This window comes from Panthera leo, chromosome B4 (assembly GCF_018350215.1).
Source record: "Panthera leo isolate Ple1 chromosome B4, P.leo_Ple1_pat1.1, whole genome shotgun sequence".
Classification (NCBI taxonomy): domain Eukaryota; kingdom Metazoa; phylum Chordata; class Mammalia; order Carnivora; family Felidae; genus Panthera; species Panthera leo.
In genome coordinates this window covers 93,597,184-93,607,715 of record NC_056685.1, presented here as the reverse complement: position 1 = coordinate 93,607,715, position 10,532 = coordinate 93,597,184, and the positions used below count along the sequence as shown (strand labels likewise).

Here is a 10,532-nt window from a genome sequence, read left to right as displayed (position 1 = left end):
GCACGGGAAGGGCAGAGAGAGAGAGACACAGAATCCGAAGCACATAGCCTGACATGAGGCCCAAACCCACGAACCGTGAGATCATGACCTGAGCCAAAGTAGGACACTTAACTGACTGAGCCATCCAGGCGCCCCTATTTTTATCTGTTATCTTCCCTCCTGAGGAAGGAATGTTTCTCTTCTAATCCAAAGCTACTTCCTCTGGGCGCCTGGTGGGCCTAGTTGATACAGCACAGGACTCTTGATCACAGGGTCATGACTGCAGCCCCGTGCTGGGTACAGAGCTTAAATTTAACAACAACAAAAATTAGCTACTTCCTCTCCTACTGCTGATCTCAATGAGCATCATTTCCTAAACCAGAAACCTGAAGTTGTATCAGACTCATCCCATTTTGATGGTTTCTTCTCTATTTAACTTACTACAAAGTTATGGCTTTAACCCATGTCTTCAAAACTCCAAAACCATGTAACAAATTACTCTTGCTATTTCTTGGATCTCAAAAGGCACTAAATTCATACTATCTCCACATCTTTTTCCAAAACTTCCTGACTTGGGCAATGACATAGCATTACATAAGCTGTCAAAGTCATTTTTCTCAACTCCTATCTAAACATCCACTAAGTAGATCAATTCAGTTTCCTAAGTCTTTCACTAAATCAACTTTTCTCTACTTCTATTATCCTATCTCCCTGTAGTTGAAGATTGCTGTAATGGCTTCACTGGTTTACCTGATCTATTCTTTTACTGATTTAATTTTATAGCCAAAAAGTTTTGAAATGCTAGTGACGGGACACTTCAAACCTCAACGATTCCACATCATTGGGGGGGGGGGGCAATCTTTTCTTTTTTTAAATTTTTTAATGTTTATTTTTGAGAGAGAGACTGAGTGTGAGTGGGGGAGGGGCAGAGAGAGAGAGGGGGAGACACAGAACATGAAGCAGGCTCCAGGCTCCTAGCTGTCAGCACAGAGCCTGATGCAGGGCTCAAACCCACAAACAGCGAGATCATGACCTGAACCAATGTTGGATGCTCAACCAACTGAGGGGGGGGGGGGGGGGGGGGGAAGAGGGCAATCTTTACTGTGATTTAACCCCATCGTCTTGGCTCTTGCCTTTTTCCTGAAACCCATACACAAGCTAATGATTCTCACTTCCCACTTGCACCAATCTGGCATTCCTCCAATTCCTACTAATCTGTTCCCTCCTGCCAAAAGCCCTTTTGTGCAAACCTCTTGGACCAGAAGGGATCTCCTTTCCCCCTTCACCAAGTCTTATTCGTTCTTCAGGTCTCAGTGTTAACATTAAGGAAGTAAACCCTACTTTCTAAAGTTTTCGTATAAAGCTAAATATAGATTTCTGAAAGGTAAGATATATAATGTATATATCCCTTATCTGGCACTGACAACAGCAGTTGATGGGAACTGATATAAAAATCCAACCGCTCTGTTAGTGAAATATAAAAGGGAGACAAGATGGAAACAAGAAGCACTGGAAACCATTTCTAACATTTCTTGTTTCATGGTAATGGTTAGGTAATAAAACTAGATTGGGAAAATTCTGTCTACAAATCCTTTAAAAGAAAAGGTCCATCTGGGGCGCCTGGGTGGGTCAATCGGTTGAATGTCTGACTCTTAGTTTTGGTTCAGGTCATGATCTCACAGTCGTGGTTGATCAAACCCCATGTCAGGTTCCACGCTTAGTGTGGAGCCCACTTAAATACTCTCCCCCACCCTCCCCTGCTCCCGTGCTCGTTCTTAAAAAAAAAAAAAAAAAAAAAAAAAAAGAAAGGCCGCAAGTCCACCTTTCACTAAATCAAGCCTTGACTGACTGCTACGGAGTCTTATGTGGCACTGGGTTAAAAAATGTTCCTAACAATCTTTCTTTCAGTCAAATACTCTCTGCAAGAGTCTCAACTGAATGAAAGGATGATCAATGAATGCAATCTTCTTCAAAATGTAAACATGTAACAGAGTAATAGGGAAACTAACAAAACCCGAAACAGTTTTAACAGGGGAATGGAAATGGATCCTAGTAATGGTAACTTATTTCCTCATATGGCTAGGACTGTTTATAGACTTACTACCTTCAACATACTTTGACGCATGCAGGTTTTCTAACCTGGGGCCTAATACCTGGCATACAAATCCTTACTGAAATCACAATTGTTACTGTTTAAAAGTACCCTGTATTGTCTCCAAGCTAGCTGGTAAAATATTTTTGCTGTGATCTAGAAACATTTTTACTTGACTCGAGTCTAGGAAGGTCAATAATCCCCTAAAACTAGACAAACGTTATCTGAATCTTAGGTTTGAGAATAAAACAGCTTAGAACTGTTTTAGGTTTCTAAATCCTAATTTTAGGATCCTAATCATCTGCTTTAGAGACCATCAAAATGTCAATACAGAAGAAAATAACCACCAACTAGGAGGCTGGCTTAAAGACAAAATACAGATGAGAGTCCAACTTCTGTCATACTGTGTATTGCCAAAAAATATGAATTATTCAAACCAGACACAATGGCTAAATTATGAATCAAACAAAAGGACAAACTGTAAAGTATTATCAAAACCGTGTTTTATTTTTAATACAAGATAAATACCATGCTTGTTACTAGTGCAGTTTAAGGCCAACAATGGCCATATAGCAAACTGCTGAACAGTCACCTAAATGCTAAAGAAAGAAAAGACAGAAAATAAACATTAAACACAAAATTGCAATTACAAACATTTTAATAAAATGGAATGAGCTTTTTAATAGAAGCTAATATGGAAGTCTAGTTCTCATGGACACCAAAAAGATGTCTATTTGATCAAATATCACCTTACCTTTTGCACAGAAATCTTATTGTGAAGTCACCAGAGTCAATAGCTAAAATTTTAAGACTTTCTTTGGCCTTCTGGTATTAGACAAATTATTTACAAACCGTGATTTCAGTTAATTCATGGATACTGGGAATATGATACAATTTTTTTGTTAAGGGCTTTCCATTAAAAATTGTAAAACAACTATATAAGGCTGTACAAGGCTGTAAACTACTTTGCTAATATACCATGGGATGAAGAGGAAGAAGAGTAAGAATAGACCTTTTTTTAAGGCTAAAGTCATCAATGTTATAGATGCATTCTTTAGAATACATTATGATTTACCCCAAGGATCCTTTCCCATTAAATACCACCTGAGTACTACAATTTTCAAAGTAAAAAAATAAACATGAATTCACCATTGTGTTTTAAAATAATATAACTTAGAGAATGCTGAGAAGTGTTATGCAGTAACAGTGTGACAAAAAAAAAAAAAAAAAAAAAAACACAAAAAAACACCACATCTTCAAAACGAAATGTTTTTACTAAATGCAGGGTCTGTCCAATTATGAAATTAATGCAAACATTTACACCTATGGCAGAGTTTTAGGATGCTCCCACATGAAAAACTTTCTGTAGTATTTACTATCTGCTAATACCATTTCAAGATTTGTGTGACTTCAGTTAAATTCTATCTAATATTTTAAAAGACTCCTATTACAATATGTTAATATAGCAAGAAGTCTTTAAAACATTAAAATCTGTCTATACCTAACCAAGTGTTTGTATGTCCCATACAAAAACCACAATAGCTGCATACTCAGAGTGAATGCCAACAACCTGAAATTTTAAAGAACATCGGTTAAGACAAACCTAAATCAATCGAAACTGGATACAATTGCCTGAATATTCATAAAAATCCATATTGCTTCTTTCTAATGCCAAGAAAGAAGAGTAAAAGAACTTCCTCCCAGAAGCCTAGACATTTTAACACATTTTCTATTTCAACTTACAATGAAACTTTAATCCAGAATCTTTTGATTTCTCTAATCAAAAATCTCACATTACAAACACAAGGAATGCTGTATGTAAGGCCACATCTTAAATTTATAATTTTTGGTTGAATATTTATTAAAAATTAGTCTAAGGCTTCTAAGAGTCAAGTTGCTAAAAAATGAAATAAATACTCCAGTGTTTAAACTGAAGGTTAATGTAAAAAAAACAACACACACACAGAGTAAGAACAGAAAAATAGAATGCTTTGCTACAAAAATCCCACTTAATATACTTTAGCACAAAAAATGTCTAATATGTACAATGGATAAGCGTGCATTTGAGTACATACAACTGCAGGAAACATTTACAGACAGCTATGGGATGCAAATGAACTTAATGAATAAAATTTAAAAGGCAGTTATCTGTAAAACAGTAAGACTCTCAATACTGTATTCTCAGTAAAGAATCAAAACATAAACTTCCTCTTAAAATAACAGGCTGAAGCTTAAAACACAAAATTGGAGTCACCTTATAAAATACAGAAAAATGCAATGACCATTCAGGTATGAAAACCAAAATGTTGAGAGCACTCCAACAGAAAGTTTCGTAGTAAGTAGCATTTCATTGTATAAAACAGTATGTATTTAGGTTATTGGCACATTTAAATACATGAGGGAAAGAGACGTCTTTACCCTTCCAACAATTTCCCCCTTCCACTATAAAATGTTATACAACATTCATTAAAATCCTGTGTTTGTTTTAAGAACTGACCTTAAACTAGTAAAAAACAAAGCAATATTCTCCACAGGAGAATTAAATGAAAATAATACCTTAAGCTACAATCCATAAGTTATCTGTGAACTTCAAATTGTAGTTAACTGCTTAAGAATATTCTACGGAAAGGGGCCATTAAATGGGCTAAACTATGATCAACAGCCACTGCAACTTACTCCAAATCTTGGTTATGAAAACTGACAAAATAAACACTTCCAAATTTACAATGGAATATCCTTTCCAAAATGTATGTCCTTTAACTAAAAGCAGCACATTCGATTGAGTGTTGCTTCAGAAGCAATACCACGGAGGTGCTGCATCAGTCATTCGTAACTTTACTGGCTGAAAGGAATGTCACTGCATAGCACTAATAAATGTCTATGGTTCAAAGTTAAACTCAAGTCTGTTTTCATATTCACTATAATTATTATTAAGAAATGAAAAGGTCTCTGAAACTCTCTTTCTCTGTCTTTTTTTTTTTTTTTTTTTTGGTGATGTATGTAATGATTTATCTCTTTGGATTGTTTTTACATGTTTAAAAAAAAAAAAAAAAAAAAGAAAGAAAGAGTTTTTGAATAACATTAGCCCAGACAACAGAAGGGATATGAAGAATAAAACAAGGCTTGCAATTTTCACCTTTACTGCTATACATTCATGTGTTACCAGGTAGAAAAAGACTAAAAATTAATGGGCCAAACCAAAGTTGTTTCCTTCTGACATCATTTAAAAACAATGGGACTAGCAGCAAACAATTCTAGTACACTCACATTGTCTGCAACAAAAGTCACGTAATGAGATCAGCCACGTAGGGAGAAGAGTGAAACAGAATGAGCAATTAAAGGGTTCCACTGATAAAAAATGAAAAGGTAAATGAAGGATTTAATTAGTACAAAATTTCCAGTTTCATCTCAAGTTCAAGCGGTTAGATTTTTATAATTCCATTTAAAAACTCAGAGAGTATCTTATTCTCATGGACATTTACTTACCTTTTAAGCTTACTATTAACTAATTTCCCTTGTAATATACTTATGTCCACACTTCTTCACATTAGGGCATTGTAATGAAAATATAATAAAGCTAAGGAATGACAAAACAACACCTATGCACAAAACAAGAAAACTGATTTTGATACAACTCAAATAATGTTAAAAAAGGCAACTGCATTTTCAACAAGATAGAACACTTGAAGAATCTGAGAGCAAACAGTTCTGATGAATGCCAGTGATCTCATGCACAAATACTCCAATCACAAAATGTTTTAAAATAAAACTAGCAATAATACGGGTAATTTTGTGAGAACCAGTGTGATAGTGGACAAAATGAACGTGAAGAACTGCAGTGCAAATCTCTGGAGGGCTTCTACAAGTTGCACATGACATCATATCTAGGGTACCTAAATACTTTAAGCACTGTCCTGAAATTTGGCTATCTTTTTAAATAACCAATGTGTATTACCAGATCTCTCAGATAATCAGATCTTAAAAACATTAAAAACAAATTAACTTGCTTAGGAATCCAACTCAAATTTCTGAAGTAATGATTCGGAATGACCTTCCTATACAAGTGTCTCATCAAGTTGACACTCTGCCTATGCTAATTTGCAATTAAGAACACATGCTAGCCAAGTGCTTTTAATGTGGGCCTATATGCAAGGCAGATTTGAAAAAAATCTTTGATTAAGTAACTCTAGCATGAATCAAAAGGCTGCATGAACACACACAAGATTCCTTAAACTGTGGTGACAGGGTACACCTATAATCACCCATTACACATACAGGAGAATACAACTCGAGATCAGTAAGCATCACGTCCTTCCAAAATCTATAGTAACCAGAAAATAAAACTAAATGCTCTCCTTACTCACATTTGTCTGCTGCACGGCTGTATTTACATTGCTCATGGCTTCAAAAATAAACCATAAGCACTATTAATATAAAACAGCAAATAACTGCCGCATCAAATCAGAATTGTCAAAATATTTCTTCAATGCTAGCAGTTTACAATTAAGCGTTTCAGTACATCTGTGTTGTAATTAAGCTGCATTACTGTAGCAAATCATGTATGGGTTTTTACTAAAATGTTAAAACCACAAAAATTTTTTTGACCCCTAACACATCGACTGGATTGCTATGTCTGTGAGACTTTACAAGTTTACATACCATTCAGCAAAATCACAAGCTAACTAGGTAAAAACAGCTAGAAAAGCAGAATATAGAAATATTAAATATCCATGTAATTCACCTATTCTAATATCAAAATCAAGGGCAAGAGACACTTAATTAGTATGTTTAATTCACTGAACGCAAGATTAGATTGGTGCATATCCAAAACCGCTATTGCAATGCTTTTTTAAAGGACAGTATAAATGTCATAGTAACATTATCTTTAGATATTGCTGAACACAAGACTTTCCCTGAGGTGTAAACATCAAATAACTTGAACAGCTTTACACATCAGCCCCATTGAACAGTTTATTACAACACTACATCTATTGTAATCAAAGTGGTGCTGTTTACAGACATTATCATATGAACATTTTTAACAAGAACAAACTACTATAAAAACAAGCATTTACTTGACGTTTTTTCCAATTGCTTGCACATTAGAATGGCCAAATGTATATAACCAGTAATAAAGTTGCAAAAGCTATAACTTTTTTTTAAATCACACAGGTTTCCTTCAAATAAAACAGTTAAGCAACATAAAAAATAAAAGTAGAGCTACTGGTTACCATTTATGCAGATTTGCTTTATTCAGATCTATTCCTGTTCATTTTATCCATGAATCCTTACGGGTTCAGTTCAATCACAAGAAGCAAACTGCTGGACAAGCGTCATTTTTCCCCCATGAAGACTGTTTTGTCTTGGAAGGTGTTCCTCTTCCTTCAGCTGTAATGTGTCAAAATTTGTGATGTAGATTTTGCTATTCCCCATAATACACAGAAAAACGCTGGCTTAACTATACATACACAAGTCGTGCATCTACTTCACTGTTACGTATTCTAACACAATAAAAGTTAACTGAAACAGTAGCTGCCTTCATGGTGGAGAAATGCTCCCAATTTATGTGACGATTAAAACGGACACATTCTCATTTCATTCTTCTTAGTTATTACTGCCTTATTAATTTAATGACTGAAACAGAAAGGAAAGTATAGCAGCTGCTGTTTCTGTGATGATGGAAACATTTATAAGTCATTTTCTAAAGTATGCATACTACAAAAATAAATGGAAATGCTCGAATGATTTTAATGTAAATATTTTTCATTCACCCACATATCAATTCTATATAACTCATTAACAATTAAATGTGAACTGAATATAAAATGCAATAAATTATTTTACAAATTAGTTGTATTTATTTGACAGCATACAGGAACTTCTGCAAATTATAAATCAAACTGTTCCATGTTACAAAATTTATAGATAAAATTTATAAATATATAGCTCAATATGCACATTTAAATAAATATGACATCCACGTACAAATCTTCAGACGTGATACAAATTTAAAACATTAACTTTACTTTCACTCTAATGTAAAGTTACCTAACGTATTTAGATAAGCTAACCCAAAACACACTAAATAAGAATCTACAATGATAAATTTCATTGAAAACTCACATAAAGAAAAAAAAACCAATAAATTTGATAAACTGAAATTTCAAGAATACATAAATAGCAAACTTCAGGTAGAGGTTCACAAAAGCAGCATTCAATTAACTTGCATGTAAGTGATCACTGAAACACGAGGTATTTAAAATATAAATTCCAAGAGAGCATTTCAGCAAGATGATGTAGTAAAAGGCAAAAGGGCACAATATTTAGTGATATTCTTGCCATAAAAGTAATTGGAAAATACTTTCTGCTCCATAATTAAGAGTAATTAATACTGTCACAACTATAAATGTTTTATTTTATGTCCTTTCCTCCCCAACTAGGCTGTAACCATCTTAAGAGCATCAATATACATATGCATTCACATTGCCTAGGAGTGAAAACCTAAATTTTACAACTGCAAAAGAAAAAAACAACCACTAGATGTTATAATTCTGGACTTTTTCTTTTAAATAATTTCTATTTGCCCATATTTTTCAACGAGATACTTAAACCATTGCTAATGTTACCTTTTATTATACCTTTATTTTATGTTGATGAAACTTTAGGTAGAATTATTTCATGAAAAAAAAAAATCTAGAAAGGCAGCTTTTATAGGTTTTATTTTTATGCCTTGCAATGCATAAAAAAAACCCTGGTATTAAAGTATTAAAGAAAAGATAAGAAATATGTTCTAACCTGAAAAGATGCACTACTCTGAAATTCATAAATCTTACTACCAAAGTATGTTATCTCCCTAACCTTTTTGTTGTGATGTGAGAGATATAGAAGAGAGATCTGGTCATTAAGAGGGGAAAATTATTTAAAGTCACAGTGAGCAAAACAAAAATACCCAATTCTTCCAAAAAGCATATGGCATACACTGCAACTTTATCTTATTAATCACTCCAAAGGAGAATTTTACTACATTTTATGTAGAGAACCCTGTTCATGAAATCGTAACACACATCTTTATGCAGGACAAATGCACTCATCTTTTGCTTGATTATACTTCATAGGTAGACCTTTACTATTAATAAGTCTCTCGTTTTCACCATACAGACATAAAATCTGGGGGATAGTCTGACAGTTTTTATTTCTATTTCTAAACACTTTACATTTATCCATTTGGAAATACAAATTTTACAAACTCAAACGGAAGCAAATTTGAAGGCAATACAACCCATTTCCAATAATCCAATCCCATATTATACTCTCAAATTTCTAGGACATCTACATGAACAAAGATATCAAAAAAGAGTGACAAATACATTCAATGCTCATGTTTTCAGAATACCATTTAGTCGGATATGTTAATATCAAAGCCACACAATTACTAGTTTTAGCTATCAGTTATAAAAGGAAGATCTATGTAAACAGTTGATAAGAAATTAAGAAGACAAATGGAATCTACAGCTCTTTAATGAAGTATATAAAGTTAAGCGCTAAGTAAAATCTCAATTCAGAGAAGCACCTGTATAACGAGATAATGTAAAATAAAGCCAATACTAACAACTCAAATTATGAGCATTTCTGTTAGAAACTTATCTAAGAAAATTTGTTAGCATCAGTATTCCTAAACTTGTGGCAAATTCACCTTTGTAGTAAGATTAAAATACATACTTGACACAGATCTTTCATAGATTTTCACATTAATATTGAATGAAAAGAATTAACTAAATAGAATTCTACTACAATTTTAGAGATGTGATTCTATTAACTCAGTGAAATAAAATTCACTTTTCTCTTCTGAAAACTTCTCCTTAATGCGAGGAATAGGGAAGGAGTGGGCAAAAGAAATACGAAGTATCTGAATATAAAATTCTTCTTGTGCTAAAACATATTATGTGAAATTCTGCTTACTGGAGATATTTACAAAAACTCCCTTACTACCACAACATTTGGTATTTCCTTCTTTCTACCTGTGGACATAGTACTTACCTCATTTTAACTAAAGTCTTTCATTACACTATATATAAAACATACAGGATTGTTGCTCTAGGCAGTTCACTATGGAAATAAACTTCGCCACAAAGAAAACTCATCTTTGCCCCCCAAATTTCACAAACAAATTTTTTCAAATTAAGCTGTTTATGTGATTTAGAATTTCCTCTGAGGATTAAAACAAGCTACCACAGAAGGCAAATTAGTAAATTTGGATACCATATATGGCACACGTCCCCCTTTTTGGTTATTAGGTTTTCTTTAAACAATGCTAACTAAATATTCATTCAAAACATTACTTATTCAAAATGATCTAGTTTACAAACTACAACAATGGTAGTATATTTCACATTGAGATGAAGGTGAGAGCAAGGTGACTCACATTGGCATTGAATTTTCTTTTAACAGGGAACATTAATCA

General features: G+C 33.5%; 1 protein-coding gene across 5 annotated transcripts in view; it reads right to left on the bottom strand.

The window, feature by feature from the left end:
- Positions 1-2,557: 2,557 nt before the first annotated feature.
- Positions 2,558-10,532, bottom strand: part of CPSF6 (cleavage and polyadenylation specific factor 6) — a 33,560-nt gene continuing 25,585 nt past the window's right edge. For all 5 annotated transcript variants that reach the window (XM_042947136.1, XM_042947137.1, XM_042947138.1 and 2 more), the window contains one exon: positions 2,558-7,459. The gene's annotated coding sequence lies outside the window, so the exon portion shown is untranslated. The remainder of the gene's footprint in view (positions 7,460-10,532) is intronic.